General features: G+C 42.6%; 1 protein-coding gene and 1 pseudogene across 5 annotated transcripts in view; both read left to right on the top strand.

The window, feature by feature from the left end:
* The window catches only part of LOC126283941 (putative fatty acyl-CoA reductase CG5065), a 464455-nt gene that overhangs the window by 372117 nt on the left and 74006 nt on the right, over positions 1-18332 (top strand). For 4 of the 5 annotated variants that reach the window (XM_049982334.1, XM_049982332.1, XM_049982336.1 and 1 more), the window contains one exon: positions 16538-16675. The exons of the other annotated variant lie outside the window; for it this stretch is intronic. The gene's annotated coding sequence lies outside the window, so the exon portion shown is untranslated. The remainder of the gene's footprint in view (positions 1-16537; positions 16676-18332) is intronic. 5 annotated transcript variants of the gene reach the window in all.
* LOC126285559 (5S ribosomal RNA) lies at positions 15442-15560 on the top strand (annotated as a pseudogene).

The following is an 18332-nucleotide window of genomic DNA, read 5'->3' as shown; positions in this document are numbered from 1 at the left end:
TTCAATCTTCAGGTACGAATCTTTCTGTGAGCTAGCGGTTGTTTGCTAAATATGGAGCTATTGTATCAGCACACTCTGAGAGGCCCTGACAGGTATACAATCTGGACCGGAGGCCTTGGCTTTATTAATTCAAGCTGTTTTGTTACACCGAGGGTATCTACGTCTATGTTTCTTATCTTGGCGGTTCTCCTTGATTTGAATTCAGGAATATTTATTTCGTCTTCTTTGGTGAAGGAGTTTCGGAAAACCGTGTTTAATAACTATGCTTTAGTGACACTGTCATCAGGGACTCCGCCGTTGTTATCGCGCAGTGAAGGTATTTATTGTGCCTTGCCACTGGTCTGCTTTATGTAGACCAGAATCTCTTTGGATTTTCTGCCAGATTTCGATTTATTAGAAGTATCTCGCTATATTTAGAACTTCTACAAAACTTAGCCAGCTTTGGGGATTTGGCGTTCTTTTAAATTTGGCGTGCTTTTTTCGCTACTTCTGCAATAGCAATCTGACCCGTTTTGTGTACCGTTGGGGATCAGTACCATGTGGTATATATCTCTCAACTGCTGTTGCTCTCTCTTTGAAAACATTCCACAACTTTTCTACGCTTACATGATCAGATCGGTAAGGAGTGAAGACCGTCTTTTAAAAAGACGGTAAGAGCGTTTTTATCAGTTTTTTTTTAAAATAGATAGACTTTGCGTTTCTCTTTGATGGTTGAAGGTATTACGGTATTCAGCCTAGCAGCACCTGCCATTTGGTCGCTTGTCCCCGTTTCGTCACGATACTCACGATTTCTCCAGGATTATTTGTTGCTAAGAGGTCAAATATGCTTTCGCAACCATTTACACTTCGAGTGGGCTCATGAACTAATTGTTCAAAATAATTTTCTGGGAAAGCATTGAGTACAATTTCTGACGACGTTTTATGCCAGCTGCCAGCTTTAAATGTATACTCTTTCCAGCATATCGAGGGTAGATTGAAGTCGCCACCGGCTATAATTGTATGAGGGGGTACCTATTTGAAATGGAGACTCAAGTTTTCTTTGGACTGTTCAGAAACAACTACTCCTGAGTCGATGGGTCGGCAAAACGATCCAATTAATAGTTTATTCCAATTGTCAGGTATAACCTCTGCCCATACTATTTCGCAGGAACTATCTAATTCAGTGTCACTACAAAGTAAATTACTTCTTACAGCAATAAATACTCCACCAACTGTATTTCGTCTATCCTTTCTGAACACTGTTACAGCGTTTGAAAAAAATTCTGATGAACTTATTTCCGGCTGTAGCCAGCTTTCCGTACCTATAACTAATTGAGCTTCAGTGCTTTGTATTAAGACTTGGAGCTCTGGTTCTTTCCCAACACAGCTACGACAATTTAGAACTATAATACCGATCGTTTCTACAACTACCTTACTTGCCCACTTTTAGGCGGACGCCCCTTATGTGGTTCTCTGAGACCCTCTAACCTAAAAAACCGCCCAGTCCCTTCCACACAGCCCCGTTACACGTGTAGCCGCCTCCTGAGTGTAGCGGACTCCTGACCTATTAAGCAGATGGGGGGAAAAAGGGAGTACTTCCATCTACGGTACTACCCTTGAATTCGCCTGCAGTGATTCAATGAAATCGCGGGAAATCTAAACCAGTGTGGTCGGACAAGTGTTTGAACATTGGCCATGACAAAGGAAAACTCAGTGTGCGCCGTCTTGCTTGCGAAAGTCAAAAATCGCGTACGTCGTCTGGATCGTAACTACGAGGTACGTTCAATAAGTAATGCAACACATTTTGTTCACCGCCAGTTTCGGCTGAAAAATGAGGAATTTGTTACGGGACGTCGTCGAACATTCCCGCTTCAGCCCGTATAGTTTCATGAAGTTGCGGTAGGTGGCAGCGCTGCACGTAGCCTTCAAAATGGCGTCTGTAACAGAGGTGCGTTCCAAGCAGAGAGCTGTCATTTACTTTCTTATGGCGGAAAACCAGAGCACCGGAGATATTCATAGGCGCTGACAGTGGCGACTGTCATCATGGTGACAAGGTCGGCAAACCTGTCAGATTTCCCGCGTGCCGTCCAGCCTCACAAAGCTGTGGCGCCTGCAACTGTGGAGCGTGAAGAAACGACTTCAGCCTCTTCGTGCAAACGAACTTCTCCGTGACAACGCAAGGCTTGCCTTCCAGTAGGGTGGCGTTAGACCATTACATTGAACAGAAATTACGTCATAAATGAATAAATGTCGTGTGACAAGGGCCTCCCGTCGGGTAGACCGTTCGCCGGGTGCAAATCTTTCGATTTGACGCCTTTTCGGCAACTTGCGCCTCGATGAGGATGAAATATGATGATTAGGACAACACAACACCCAATCCCTGAGCGGAGAAAGTCTCCGACCCAGCCAGGAATCGAACCCGGGCCCTTAGGACTGACTTTTTGTTTCGCTGACCACTCAACTACCGAGGGCGGACAGAGATTACGTTGAAAAGTAAGGTTTTGTAGCCAAAAATGCGGGAAATAATGTGTACTGTAATCCTGAATAAAACCAAATGTGTACATTTATTTATGTGACATGCACATTGTTTCCTTACAACGTTTACAATAGTTGCAAAATTCTGCAGCTCCTATCTCGCCCGCCGACGAATTTCTTCCGCGAGCCGGATTGAAACCAAACACGGGCTGGATCAGCTCGCTGGCCACCGATTGCCCATCCGCGCAGTAAAACTTCAGCACGACGTTTTAATTTATTACTTCCTTACTGTTGACTCTACTCGCAACACATTGTGCAGACAGTAACCACTTATACCACTGAATGTACCTGCAAAATTATATCGTTGTACGACACAAATTTCAGCGGGATGACGTCATAAACATTGAGATGTTTGAAAAATTAGCTTTTGCTTGAAACACAGCGCAAATTACCCAGACTAATTCATCCAGAATTTCGTAATGAGAGAAATTAGCGAATCAAACGAAGTTTCAACGTAATTTGAAACCTTTCTAAATTTTCTCTCGTTTCATGTTTAACGTCAAATATTTAACACATCAGTTCATTTGTGATCAGACGTTTGAAGCTGTTTCACACTGTAAGATAGATTGTTCAAAGAATTGGGGGGTGGGGGGGAGGTCGCTGGTTCAGTCTCAAGCGGGAAAAATTCCGTCAGAATTACCGGGCGTTTTTTTTAACATTTTTACTAAATGTGAGACGATACAGGTAACTGAATTAAGAAAATTCTTCAGTGATCGAATATGCATTAAGCTTGGACTATTAAGGAAGTCAATTAAAAAATATGCACTATAAAACTAACATTTGTAGCTGAGGACTTCTCAGCAGAAAGGAAAGAAGCAAAATGAAAAATAAATGGTTACCAGGTGCAACCGTTATGTCATACGAACGCAGTGTAAATACAGCGAAGGTCAAAGATAACGAGACAAGTACACTTCAGAAGTCTTAATTCGCGGCAACAAGTACCCACTGCGATAGCTTACTACCCTTGGAGACTGGCTCAAAGTTGATTTCAGACCTACGTAAGTACTAGCAACAGTCTAGAGGAGGAGGACAAAATATCCCGGAGAGCCTAAATTACTTGGTTATACCAGGAACAAAAACCAAGTTTCTTATAGTCTTTATGCTCTAGTGCTGAAACCAAAAATCTTGGTTATTTAATATCAATCTTTTTTAAACAAGTGGACATATTTTTTTCTTCATCGTTAATCATCATTATACATATTCGTTGTCGTCGACAGAGATACTCAAATTTATTAGTGCTCTATTTTCACGGTCTACCCGAAATAATGATGGACAGAAAGTATGTGCTCTTCACTAAGTTAAGTGCAGTTAGAAAGCTATATTCTGAGATATCACTACTCCTGTGCTGGCCATAAACAAAGTGCCGCGGATCGGAGGATTCAGCCGCTAGCTGGCTGTAAAAGCGTGCGTCCCCGGCGCCGGAGACATGTTGTACAGATAAATAATCTGTGCCGCAGTGATGTAACTGGCGTTACCTCTGTTGTTATCGCATGCCAGATAACGCAGGTGCACTGCTTCTCGTCCTATCAATGGCTCTGTTTCACGACAGAGTTTCTGCTCCGTACCCGTTTGTGAAATCTTCGTCCGACGCGGATGTGTAAACGCACGTAGAGAATCTTTTGCTTCTAGGAAATGAACAATCTCTTTGATCACGTTTTGTGGTAATATCGATGACTGTACATACAAAGAATTAGTTTGAACCTTACGAAATCCATTTTATTCTTCGTAGAACTTCATCCTGGAAACTTACTGGTGAATAACGGAGGAATTCTAATTACTTTCATCCAAATATCCAGTAGATAGCCAGTTGACATTTTATAAAGTATTCACAAGGATGGTTCACGTCTCTGGCTCCTCTGCTTCGTAAAGTGAGAATTTTATGTGTACAAATGTACATCTTCATTGTTGAATTCTTCATGGTTACAATGAGTTCCTGGATAGTTCAGTTATCGCCGTATTGGTAAGAGAGGAATAAAGTGAAGCCCCGGTGCCTACACACATTCCATTCCTCTCGATAACTTCAAAGAAATATCCGAATTTGAAGTCTTCACCAAAGAGACGGATCACCGTTAAAAGTTAATGTTCCTGTTATATGCTGTCACAATAAAACCAAATACATTCGTATATAGTTCGTTAATCAGTAGTTGTAGCACACAGCTCCCACTCGCCGGGCAGCCAAATGTTCATTAACTAAAACTTTCTACCGCCATGAGGATTCGTATATTCCATTTCTAATGTGTGTGTGTGTGTGTGTGTGTGTGTGTGTGTGTGTGTGTGTGTGTGTTTTAATGATTTCCAATGTCCGAAACACAGAGTTGCAGTCTTAACGCCTTCATTATGATATTCCTGGAGATATACTGCCACTCTTGATTTGTAGTATTAGAACTAATCAAATATTATATTTTAATATTTGGAAGATATTTTAGTTACATATAAGACCTACTAACAGCACGTAACGAAATTTTCAATTCTCAGGAGAGAAGGGAAGAATAAAAATAGATTTAAAAAATCGGTGTGTGTCATTTTAGTGTTAACAAAAGACAAAAAACCTATACAATTCGAGGAGCATGCTGCGTCACTAATATTTTGCTTGCGTCTGCGTACTTACCTGAATTTTCAATTCCAGTTAAGTTTGCATCCCAACCAAAGCAAGTTATTTCAAGCCTCAAAGTCGATGGTGAATTTTTCTCCAGTCAAAAAATTATTGTACAAGTAACACGTACGTGATTTTATACGTCGCGAGATCTGAAATAAGATTGATTTTAGTGATAACTGTATATTTGTCTTCGAGGTATAATTAGAGGAAGCCATTTTGCTAAAGAACCGTTAAAATATCGGGCTAAAGAATTATGAATATGATACAGCTGGGTAAACGTTTTGGCTAGGTCTGCCTTACATTCAAGTAAGTTATTTTTATAACACTATAAGATAAACAAAAGGACGTACTACGAAGGAATTATCCGAAAGGGACGGAAATAGGTGGATGTGATGTACATGTACTGACAAAAAAAGATTACAATTTTAGAAAAATTGAATGATTTATGCAAGAGGAGGAGCTTCACAAATAGCAAATTTCAGTAACGCTTTGGTCCATCCCTGGTCACCTCTAGCACTCACTAGATGCAGTTAACTTTAGTTTTTAGCCCTTCGCGAACGTAATAATCTAGTGAATAGAACTATATCGCTAGTTCCACTAACTGAAAAATGCACTGAGAAGCTGCCATACAACACGTGTGAAAAGTGTCGTCTCTCATCTTTTATGATAGAATTTCGCCGAAATGTAGTCTCTGGAACTTTCTAATCTCCCGTGCGGCGTAAGATAACGAATGTTTGCCGAGATGGGTGTGTCCTAATGTGATTACCTCTTCACTTGTTGAGCGTATCACTGACGTCTGCGCTACAGTGATTGAAAAAGAAAAAAAAAATGTCGGAACAACACGAAATAGAGGTGTCGAATGATCAGTAAATGAATAGAGAAAGTTAGGTTTGTGCCAGTACTCTGCATTCGCGACGCTTAAGTAATCTCTACAATGTCACACTGTACTCTCGAAAGAAAAGTGTTAAGGTAAAGTCTGAATAATGGGTCGTGGTCTGAAATCTAGCAACGTTACGGTGTCATACGCCAAGGCCTTTGCCTTGCAGTGTTCTTGGCACTTACTTGCAGTTATGTAATTTGAGGTGGTCTCCGTTTTAAGCAAAAGCTAGTTTTTCACGCATCTCGATTTTGTTGTTGTTGTGACGTATCTCCTGAACTGTGTGTCATACAATGATACAATTTTGTAGATATATTCAGTGGTATAATAACCGGACACTATCTGCAAAATGTGTTGCATATAGAGTCTTTAGTAAAGAAGTAATAAATTAAAATATCGTGCTGAAGTTTTGCTGCTCGGGTGACCTGAATATTCAGGTGGTGGTATTTAATAATTACGAATTTCCCCTCTCCCTTACTCCCCACCCCGCCGCTATTTTACCATCACGTCCAACTGAAATAAAGACGATCGTGTTCACGAATCGCGTTTATTCCTGTACTAGGCCAGTAGCTGTTAACCTGGGGCAACAAATCGACCGAAGTGTGGCACGCCTCCGTGTCACCTAAGTTATTAGCTGCACGGGCAGTTACAAAGTGAAAAAGTTAGCCTCAATCTTATAACTGACACAAGACTCTTTGCTATATGAAGACGAGAACGCAGCAATTAGGGGCAAACAAAACTCAGTTAATATCTCTTAGTCGTCTGTTGAATCCGAATGCAGTGTGTTAACAGTTAATGGTTCGCCATTATCACTCACATATGAGAAATTAAAAGCGTTTTATATTTACCTAGTGGGAGTGCCGTTGACATTTCCTTAGTGTTTACGCATATCAAACTATGATATTCGCATACGAAGGAGCAGCTTGGGAACAACAAAAATAGAAGTTTGCATCGAAGCAACTGTCAGAAAGCAAGTCCGTTCCTCGAAAAAAACACTATCGTTTCTTCACATAATTGTATGAAGCAGTACAGCTGCAGCGAATATGACAGACTTCTAGGATTTGAAGAAAAGTGCTAGTTTCCATTTGACAATAAAGTCTCGATAAGCTCTTCAGCGGCACATTTGGAGTGGGTGTTGCGTGCAGCACTTCGCGGTCGCGGGCACTGACTATGTAATAGATATGATTCTTTGTCTCTCTCTCTCTCTCTCTCTCTCTCTCTCTCTCTCACACACACACACACACACACACACACACACACACACACACACGGGTTCTTCGAGCAGCCTTGATTTTCATACCGAGCAACACTACAAACTCACTTCTATATAGTTGCACTTTAATCGAAAGGCAGAAGGGCAGCTAAGGAAAACTTGCTCACATTTGTCAGCCAACAAGTTAATCTGGTATATGTGATTGATGTTACGTAGTCTTACTTTTTAAGACAGGCAGGTAAAGAATCATAACTGTCGATAGCACGGTTAGAATCATTATAAAAAAATTGAGGGTATGTGATACTTCACACGTTTTCTTGTGGTAAAGATGGTATTCGGAGCAACTGTTTAGAGCGAATTTTTTTGTTGTTCCTGGAATATAAGTTAATAAGAGAAACATTTGTATATATTTAAATTGGTAGTGTGTAACTTCTTTAATTTTTTAAAGAAAGCAGCATTATTTTGTTTGAACTTCTTACTTTACACTACATCTCCGTAGATTGCGACGGGAAATGGGCTCAGAAAACGTCTGCGAAAAACATGCTTACGTATGTATCTCCATGTGAAACAGATAGAACTACTCGTAAAATTACGAAGACTTAGGCAGAAATGTTTCCTTATCGTTTTCAGTATTTAATAATCTTAGATTAACGAGCTTTAGATACAATGAGTCACCAGCAAGATTGCTATTCAGGTAAGAGGACAGCACTTATCAACAGGCACAGGATTTCCGTAGGCATGGTTCTAGCAGAATAATCTCATAATTCTGTGACTTCGTAACTATCTGCACCAATTAGATATTGTGGAAAACGGGACCTAAATCACGTGATACCTGTCCGACGGGGCCGGCCGCGGTGGTCTAGCGGTTCTAGGCGCTCAGTCCGGAGCCGGGCGACTGCTACGGTCGCAGGTTCGAATCCTGCCTCGGGCATGGATGTGTGTGATGTCCTTAGGTTAGTTAGGTTTAAGTATTTCTAAGTTCTAGGGGACTGATGACCATAGATGTTAAGTCCCATAGTGCTCAGAGCCATTTGAACCATTTTTGAACCTGTCCGACGGTGCACTGCTTTTATGTACTAGTGAACGTTAGAAAAGGCGCATGTTTTCCTTATTCTATACGTACGTTGCAAAAGGAGATGCGCTAGCAACCTACAATAAATATATGAAGTATATTTCCGGAAATAAGTCGCACAGTTACATTTTTTATTGCCTTTTCTTTCTTCCCTGTTAGTTTCGAAGTCGCAGCACTAATCTGTAGCGAAATATGAAATAATAAAGAGAGATGCGGCTGTGGAACTGCTGTTTCCAAAAAGAATGCTGTTTCATCTACGGGCCAATACAGGAAGTTGTCCTTTACGATGATGGAGATCATGGAAAAGTAAAGTGTACGTATTGACGTTACACTGAACTCATAACGAACGCTGTATTGGTATCCATATTGGTCAATATGTATAATTCCCAGCTGAATTGACAATCCATTTTTTCGTACAGTTTTACGTAGTCTGTTTAGCGTTGGTGTTAGATGCTTGTAAGCAGGCAGTTGAGCAGACATAAAACCACGCTAGTGTCTCAGCTCTCGACAAAGCGTCACATGAGTCTCTAAATAGTGTGAGAAACAGGAATCGTTTACTCGGTTAAAATCCAGAAGACACGTTATTAATAAATCAGGGAACTACTCTGTGTATCACGCAGCTGTTGCGTAGCTAAACCGACAACAAATTATCAGTTCATAGCTCTGCCACGAATACTGCCGTTGTTTATTCTGCGTTATTAAACCTCTTATACGTTTTCTTTCGTTTTCATTTTTATGGAGTATTTAGTAATCAGCGGAAAAATGCTCCTATCGGAGCAAAAAGAAAAGAGATTATGTTTCTGCTTCTGTAAAAGACTGACTGGAAAGTTGGGTACCAGCATGCCCATTCTGCCTTCCTCAGCAACTCTAAAAATTTTTGACATGCAAACATATTCGCACTCTTTTTAACATGCAACCCTCCCCTCACTTCCACAAGCTCCACTAACTGTCACTGACACCCACTAATCCATCGCTGTTAAGTCGCTCATACTCAACCACCCCCAGTTGCCCTTTGTCACGCACTCAGTCAGCCCAGTCACTGTCATTCTTTGTGTCTCTCTACCATTGTCTCACGTGTCCCAGAAACAGTACCCTTCGTTCTGCCCTACTATTATAGTCTCCTCTTACTGTCGTTGTCTCCCTCTTGCTGCTAGCATTCCTTCCTTCCTTCCTCCCACTGCTGCTATCTCTCTCTCTCTCTCTCTCTCTCTCTCTCTCTCTCTCTTTCTTTCTTTCTTTCTCGTTGTCATCGTAATATACTCTGTCTCTCATTATAATTGTCTTTCACCCTCTTCCAATTTCTCCTTGTCTTTGCCTCCCTTCCCCCCTCGGGCCCCGGGCACTGTCTCTTTCAACTGTGTTCCGCTGTCACTGTGTCCCTCTCTTTCTCTCACTCTACCATCGTCTTCTTCGCTCTTTCTATAACACAGCCACTGCCTGCCATCTTTCAGCATTTATTACTTTTCCATCTCTTTGCCACTACCTCTGTCTCTTTCTCTCTCAACATAAAAAAGCGCGAATATGTTCACATGACAATACTTCTACGAAACTTTTTGGAGGTGCTGAGGAAGGCAGAATGAGGCACCTAGTGTCCCACATTTTAGTCAGGCAATTTTTCGTGTGTAATCTAACGTCAAAAGTACGGTGACTTTGAACCTCTATGTCTGGTTAAAGATAACAAGAATATTTACAAGGTTCTTCGAAATCGGGATCTTGTAAAAAATTCAATGATTTGCTGTGCATAGCCGTCTCTGAATCGTCGGCTGGGTTTTGGCCCGCTGGTGATGGCCAAAATATAGCAAAAAAAACCCTTTTTATGGGTTTTCCGAGGAACCGCCCATGAACTAATGGTGCCTCCATAAGTCCCGTCAAGCTCTCCGTTTATGTCAAATGCAAAAAGAACGAGCCGATTTACTCCATTTGGCTAAGCAGGAAGAAGACCTAGTACTGTAGGACAGTGACACTGAGAAGAGCCTTCTGTTGGGTATGCAAATGGTCCCTAGGCCAAGGGCTGTCCGAAAAACTTGACCCTGCGTTTTTATCACCAACAGCACCCAGGGAATGAGCAACGTAAAATCCCCTTTTTATGTGCAGGAGTTTGGAACATATTAGGTTTTGTTGTTTCTCAAAAAGTTCTTATGTACACAGTCTACATCCGTAGTGCGTGAGGAAAGCTCTGTGACCGTCATGCAAAATTTTATTATTACATATTTCAGTTTCAGGTCAATCAAACGATATCACTATTGCGTTGGTTGTATTACCATGTCATCATGGGAATCTCTCTATAAAAAAAGAAAAAGAGAGATAGTAAAAGACTAGGAAACTAATTTACAATTCAGTCTAATCTCTATAAGTAACTGTTCGTACTTTAATGTAGAGTTGGCGAGTTATTTTGTAACGCACTCAAGTGTGCACAGTTGGGTATAACAGTTAGTTTGGTTTATGATTTTTCTTTTTTTTTTTCTTTACAGATCTGTTGATAATTTGGTAATACGTCGAAACCAGTAATGGTACCATATGAGTGACCTGAGGTTGAAATATATGATAAAAAGTACTTATGTAGGTGTGTGTTTTATCGAATTTACACATGGGATAATTAATAAGACTATGAATCGTGGTATAATTGTCTTAAGTTGCACTACGTCCTTTACATTAATAGTATTCCGTAATGACGTCAAAAATGGCTCTGAGCACTATGGGACTTAACTTCTAAGGTCATCAGCCCCCTAGAACTTAGAACTACTTAACTCTAACTAACATAAGGACATCACACACATCCATGCCCGAGGCAGGATTCTAACCTGCGACCGTAGCGGTCGCGCGGTTCCAGACTGTAGCACCTAGAACCGCTCGGCCACCGCCGCCGGCGTAATGACACCTATTTCAACCTATGCTACCTGACAGTGTACTGGAACTGAGGCTGAAACACGAACCTTTGTATTGGTAGTCTCACATCCATTCAACAGCTGAATCGACTGAGAACCATTGGCGAATGTGCACAGTTGATAAGCTAGTGTAAAATCGTAACTCCTAGACATTCTCCTTCTTTTTGGCCCGATGCCCCCCAATAATCACGATATCGTCGATCTCTTTCTCTCCCCACTGCTTGTTTTAAAATGATTTCTTGATGGAAATCAGAATCACCTTTCTCCACAGTAAAACAATCGAGGATCGTTGATTCTGCAAGAAGGAACTTAGCGACTTTGACTTCGAACAACGCCTACGTATTATGTTTCATCCACACACGTCAGCACTGAGACACCAGTGCCAGACCTGGAGATAGTGCAAGAGACTCAGCGCGTGGCGCCAAAGAACCGATTACATAAGCTCACCAAGGGCGGCGCGGAGGCCAGCCGCTGCGGTTCATTCACCAGCTGTCCTCTGCTGTGCCTGTGAACGGATCTCCTAGCTATATGCTCTTACCGTCGATTTTGCTTTGAAAACCGCGAGATAGGTACTGTAGTTTCCTTGAAATCAGCCCACATTGGATGCATTGTCGGAGGACAATTACTGTACGCTCTACTTAAAAAGTACAGATTTGTAGTTACACAGTATAAAATGTTTTACGAGCACAGTATGCAAAGACAACGCTCTCCAACAATACTGCCTGCCTAATGCAGTCGATCGAGGACCGCTGTAATACAAAATCTACGAAGGTGGTTTAGTTAATGTGGCAAAAAAAAACAAGAAAAAGTGTGTCGTATATAACTCGCCTTTCTTTTCGACAGTTTCCTTTGATGGATATACACTTGGTTCAGCGATCCTCCACCTTTTTCGTCTCATCGGAAAAATAGGTTCTGTCAAACTGCTAAATACTCGTTGAGTGCGACTACCACTTCCTCATTTGGTGAAAATTTCTTCCCAGCAAGCCAAAGTTACAAGTGAGGGAACAGGAAGAAGTCTCTTGGCGCTAAGTCTGATGAATAGGGTGGATGAGAGCCCAATTCATGCAATTTCGCCATTGTTATCGCTGATGTGTGGGATGGTGCATTATCCTGGTGAAAGAGCAATTTTTTGCGTGGCAACCTTGGTCTTTCTTTCAGCCAACGCAAGTTTCAAACGATTCAGCAATGAAGCACGATAGAGTCGAGTTACGGTTCTGTCTTTTTCCAAGTAATCTATGACGATTATTTCGTGGGAATCCCCCAAAAAAGAACAGTGTCATCACCTTAGCTGCTGACAAAATGGTCTTTGCTTTCTTCGGTGCACTTTCACCTGCCTTTGTCCATTGATTTGACTGCCGTTTTCACTCTGGTGTGTAATGATGGATCCAGGTTTCATCAACAGTCACAATTCGACGCAAAACGTCTTGCGGATTGCGATTAAACATCGCTAGAAATTGTGTTGAAATGTTATGGCGGATGCGCTTTTGGTCGACTGAGCAATAGCAGCACCCACTTCGACCAAACACTGCGTGAGGGATATTAAGCAGTCATTCAGTTGATCTGTCTACAGCCTCAGCAATCTCACGCATTTTTATTCGGGGGCCTTGCTTTACCATACCATGGATTTTGTCAATGGTTTCCTTTGTGGTGACCTCAATTGGACGCCTTGAGCGCGTTTTGTCTTCGCTTCTTGCCCGACCACGTTTAAATTCATTAATCGAAAAATAAACGGTATTTAACGAAGGTGCAGAGTCCGCTGAACTTCATCCAATTCTATTTCGATTTGCGCGGCAGTCCAACCCTTCAAATGAAAATGTTTAATAACAGCACGAAACTCGGTTTTCTTCATTTTCAAACGCAGTCTACACACTGACCAGTGCAGATGGCTGTCAACATTGTTTAAATTCACTGTACGATCCTTGGAATTAACAAACTTACCAACCATGAAGGTACAACAAAAATGTTTCATTCTTTCATGAAAATTAAGTGGACTTGTCAAACTACTCTCGTAGTACGTAAAACAAAATAGTATACACATGACTACAAGGACCGTCTGCAAAGTTCCGTGAATGGTCACACTCAAATAATTTGAAACAAGAATTAAAAAGTAAATACCTTTAGTGGCCTGTCCGCAAACACTTCTTGTGGAATCGTTCTAAGCACCTCGGTCACGCGTTGCTGGATATCCGCAACGTCTGCTAATGTTCGTGAACAAGAATGCTTACACGGTATTTGCTTATCTTCAACTCTTCTGCTTTCATTCGCAAAGATAGCCGGCGGTCGTCCTCAAGCATTCATCGAACTCGTGTCATTGCAAAACAGAGCACAAACTGGAGCAATGCGTTAACCTGTTTCACTTGTATTTAGGGAAAACGGCGACGGAGACTCATAGAATGTTAGTGCAAGGGTACGGTGTTGAAGCAGTAAGTAAAATGTGTGTTTGGGTGATTTAAACGCCTTAATACGGGAAGGACGGTGTCGAGGATGAGCCACGTTCGAGGCAACACTCACAATCTCAGCAACAACGACAGAATGCAGCGAATGCTTGCGGAATCTTGGCAGGTGACATTGGAATGAGAGCCAAGGGAAGATCAGACAGTGTGAGCACTTTTGTTCACGTGCATTCACAGACGTGGCGGGTATTCGATCGCGCATGACCTCGACGCTTAGAGCGATTCCACAAGAAGCGTTTGCTGACCGTTTCCAACAGCTTCACAACGGATGTCACAAGTGTGTTGTAGCTAATACTGATTACATTGAAGACCAGTAAAGGTATTTGTTTAACTTTGGTTTCCTTTAGTTTCGGAGACCATTCACCGCACTTTCCAGCTGAACCTTGGAAGTTCATACTCCAGTGCACTAATGGTGCCGTTCAAAGAATAAAGGCAAAATATCTATGGAATGAAGCAATTGGTTTTATTCTGTTCTATACAGACAGATGTAATGTAACATAACATAATATCCTCATTTAGGCTTTGCCAAATCGTTTGTTGGGTGCTACCATGGTTTCTTCAACAAAACTACAATCGATTCCCTTATCCGACCCCGTCTGATTTTCTGTTCAGTCCCCTGATGACATGACGAAGACGGGACGGCGAACGTAAACCATCTTTCCTCCATGCACTCATAGGTTCAGGAAGGAATGGGAAATCAGTATTTTCTCGTGTTCTTTCTACATCGAGTCGGCATGGTTATTACCAGATTTGGCATAGTTAATGTTAGTGTGCGCCCTTCCTTTCGCCACCCTTTTACCCCCTTTCTCTCTCCTCTCCCTTCTCCCACCTGTCCGCTAGTAGTGTGATACATGTGAAAGTTTTCTAAATGTTAGTGTATCGTGTAATTACAGCTAGGCGTGGGTACCAGCCCGTTGTTCATCTAAACAGATGTGGGGAAACGTTCTAAAAACCACATCCAGTCTGCCGGATTCGCCTGCTGTCGCCGTTTATCCCCTGGCAAATTCGATCAGAGGCCGCGCGCCAGCATGAATGACGTCAGCGGCGTGCTGACAAGCCTGGCTATCCGACCCGGTGTAGGAAGTCAGTATCGTGTAAAAATAATCGAAAAGGGACGATATTTTTGTCGCTGGGCTGATTTAATAGTCCTAACGAGATATCTTTCTTCTATTCCACTAAACTTTGACTTAGAACTCTTGTTAAACCGTGTACGATGACTAGAATTGCAGCAACTATTTTTTCCCATTCCTTTGTGTTCTACGAAATTTTGATGAATGTCGAACGCTTGATAATTAAGTAGTGTTATTAAATAAAAATCTCCCTTCCATTGTAACTATACTTGCGAAAAGCATGTGATTAATTATTCTGAAGTCCACGTACATAATATTCTCTGAATAGATTTCTGTTTGACTTTGCGGATTAAAAGTGTTAGACGTCAGTTTAGAATTTAAAGCTTCAAACACAGGCCGTCTGTTGAGAAATCTTATATTGTCGTTAAATGTGACTTTCATCTTTAGCAAGGCTTCATGTAAGTCAAAATTTTCCAAGTTTAGACATGCATCCGCGGTGAAGTGGAAATCCTCCTATTGTGTCTAGGAACCAGACGAGATGGCACCAAGATTAATATGGTGAACAAACCTACACACAGCGAGCATAGACACGTGTTACCTAGTAAGTTTGTATACAGAAACAACAGTATTTTCATTGAGAGGTGGGAGGGGGGGGGGGGGGATGGCAGTAGATGGTTCTCGTCTTTCTTACAATGTGACGCCTCTTGATACTAAGCGATAATCAACTATGTCAGAATTGATAGGAGGAGGGTGAGGTCTTAGCCAACGGCCATGTCGCAGTGGTAACACCAGTTCCTGTCAGATCACCGAAGTTAAACGCTGTTGGGCTTGGCTAGCACTTGGGTGGGTGACCGTCCGGGTCTGCGGAACGCTGTTGGCCAATTGGGGTGCACTCAGCCCCTGTGAGGCCGGTTGAGGAACTACTTGATTGAGGAATAGCGAGCCGGACGTTTGGCCGAGCGGTTCTAGGCGCTACATTCTGGAACCGCGCTACCGCTACGGTCTCAGGTTCGAATCCTGCCTCGAGCATGGCTTTGTGTGATGTCCTTAGGTTAGTTAGGTTTAAGTAGTTCTAAGTTCTAGGGAACTGATGACCTCAGCAGTTGAGTCCCATAGTGCTCAGAGCCATTTGAACCATTTTTTTGTGAGGAGTAGCGGCACGGATCACGAAAACTGACAACGGCCGGGAAAGCGGTGTGCTGCCCACATGTGCTCCTCCATATCGGCATCAAGTGACGCTTATCGGTTGAGGATTACACTGAAGTCGATCAGTACCGTTGGCCCTTTCGAGGCCTGTTCGCACGGAGTTCAGTTTAATTTAGGTTAGGGTGACATCTTAGCTGCAGTGTATTTAAAGACAGATCTAAAAATACGGAGAAGCCTATTGTGATGGATGGATGGCTGTATGGCAGCGCCCAAAGATGAGCTGAAAGATAGTGTGGTTTGTCCTGCTAGAAATATTGAAAATATTGTAATAATTGCTTTATAGCGACCTCGCCCGATTCTCACTACTACGCATATCCTTAGGGGAGGACGACGGTTCAATCCCGCGTCCGGCCATCCTGATTTAGATTTGCCGTGATTTCCCTAAATCGCTCCAGGCAAATGCCGGGATGGTTCCTTTCAAAGGGCACGGCCGACTTCCTTCCCTGACCCGATGAGACCGATGACCTCGCTGTCTGGTCTCCTTCCCCAAAACAACCCAAACCCCCATATCCTTAGGCTTGAAATGTACCGAAAGCGTGGCTCATGTTATCTATGGAACGTCTTACTACTGTGGCATAGTATGTGCCCTCTGGGGCATTTTATAGCTAGAGTAACCAGCAACTTCACATAGCGCATATTGTCTTGTTGCAGGTTGGGGGAATCATGAAGTACAAACAACCGCTCGGAAGTGATATATAGCAGGAGGCAGCGAGCCCGGAACAGCTGCGACGAACGCGCAGCTAATGCCACAACTGCGACGACGCGACTACACCCCGAGCAACGCAACAGGTATGCGCGCGCTACTCGCCGACGTGACAGGCAGGAAGAAGGGCCCGTAATTAGGTGTGCTGTAGCTCAAAACGTCCAGGCACTGGCGTCACAACGAAAGCGCGAGCCGTGCAGCCTGTGCGTGGGAGAGTCCGTGAGTACAGGCACAACGCGTCAACTTCACTGCGTGTTTTCTGCCAGAATCTGTCAATTGAGGGAGATGGCTTTAGGGTTCCACAAGTTCGGTAACTCTGCCTGAAATATTTCGTAAGAGTACCAGGTTTCCTCTGTCGACCATTTACGACGCCATTTGAACCTGACATGTGGGAAGCATTTAAAACCACCAACTCCCGTTTAGAGCTAAGGAATGATTAGCACTGAATTGTAAGGCTTTCTATAAATGACTATGCAAATCTATTGTAGAGGGCGTGCATTGGAGCTCAGATTGTATCAGTGACTTACTTCTGTCTCAATGGTAACGGTTTGATATTTGATCGCCTATTTAAAGCAGGCTACAGAGGATCTTGATTAGGGAAAATCTGACGGATTTACTGGGCTGGCCTGTTCAAAATTACCAATTCTTTTTACGTGACGATATAAGCGTCATTTTTGTCACATGTCAGCCTAGAAACCTAGCAGCAACTGTTCAGCAGCAACATAAAAGTGCGAAGAATTACCGCCTTCAGTATACAAGAGCTTAACATCTTAACAGTTTCGTCAAACTTGGACACACTAGTCGAGGCCCACTCGAAAATAACCCCTATGAAAGGTCAGCAAGCTTCAGCTTTTCAATAAAATCCTTGTTAAAGCGCTACGGTCGCAGGTTCGAATCCTGCCTCGGGCATGGATGTGTGTGATGTCTTTAGGTTAGTTAGGTTTAAGTAGTTCTAAGTTCTAGGGGACTGATGACCACAGCAGTTAAGTCCCACAGTGCTCAGAGCCATTTGAACCAACCTTGTTAAAGGTCTTGATGCAGGCTCAACTTCGGACAAGACGGCGTGTTTAGAACGCTCGGAAATACGAAAAAGTTGTCATAAATATGTGGCCCGTAACCTAATACGTTCCGAGATTTCGATTCATCGCAGATACACAAGAGGACAGCCTTATCTAATGGGGCGATGGCAATGTCCTGATAGACCACGTTCGGATCCTAGTCCGTGCGTGTACGTTTGAGCTATGAAAGCTGTCGCAGAATTTATACATTATTTTAAATTAAATTCGAAACTGGTCCAGCACCACGGCCACCGATCTCGACCGATTTGGAAAACACAATCTTAGTGACCTTAATGCTTGCATTTACTTCTGTGTGGCTGCGTCCTAATATGCCGAAGCTTTTCGAAGCCGGTGGTTTGCGGGGTCTGGCATCTGCTTATTTCGTGTCAGGCACCCGTGTCCAACCGGTGGCCCACGACTGATTTCAATTCGGCTCCCGGAAGGAGAGAGAACAGCGTATTAGAACATTGCAAATGTTGGAATTTAAGGTAATTTATAGTGAAACAGCTGTAATCAGATGCTTTTATAGGCCTTCAGTTTTCGATATCGACGTTTTAGTATGCGTAGCATCTCACATTCTCATGGTTACATTTATTTACGTGTCGCGAACATTGTTTCTTCACTAACGGCGTTACAGAATTTTGCAACGGAATTTTTTTGGACAGCTACTGTACATCGTAGTAAG

This window comes from Schistocerca gregaria, chromosome 8 (genome assembly GCF_023897955.1).
Source record: "Schistocerca gregaria isolate iqSchGreg1 chromosome 8, iqSchGreg1.2, whole genome shotgun sequence".
NCBI lineage: Eukaryota > Metazoa > Arthropoda > Insecta > Orthoptera > Acrididae > Schistocerca > Schistocerca gregaria.
Note: the sequence above shows the minus strand (reverse complement) of the source record. Positions and strands in the feature narration are given on the sequence as shown.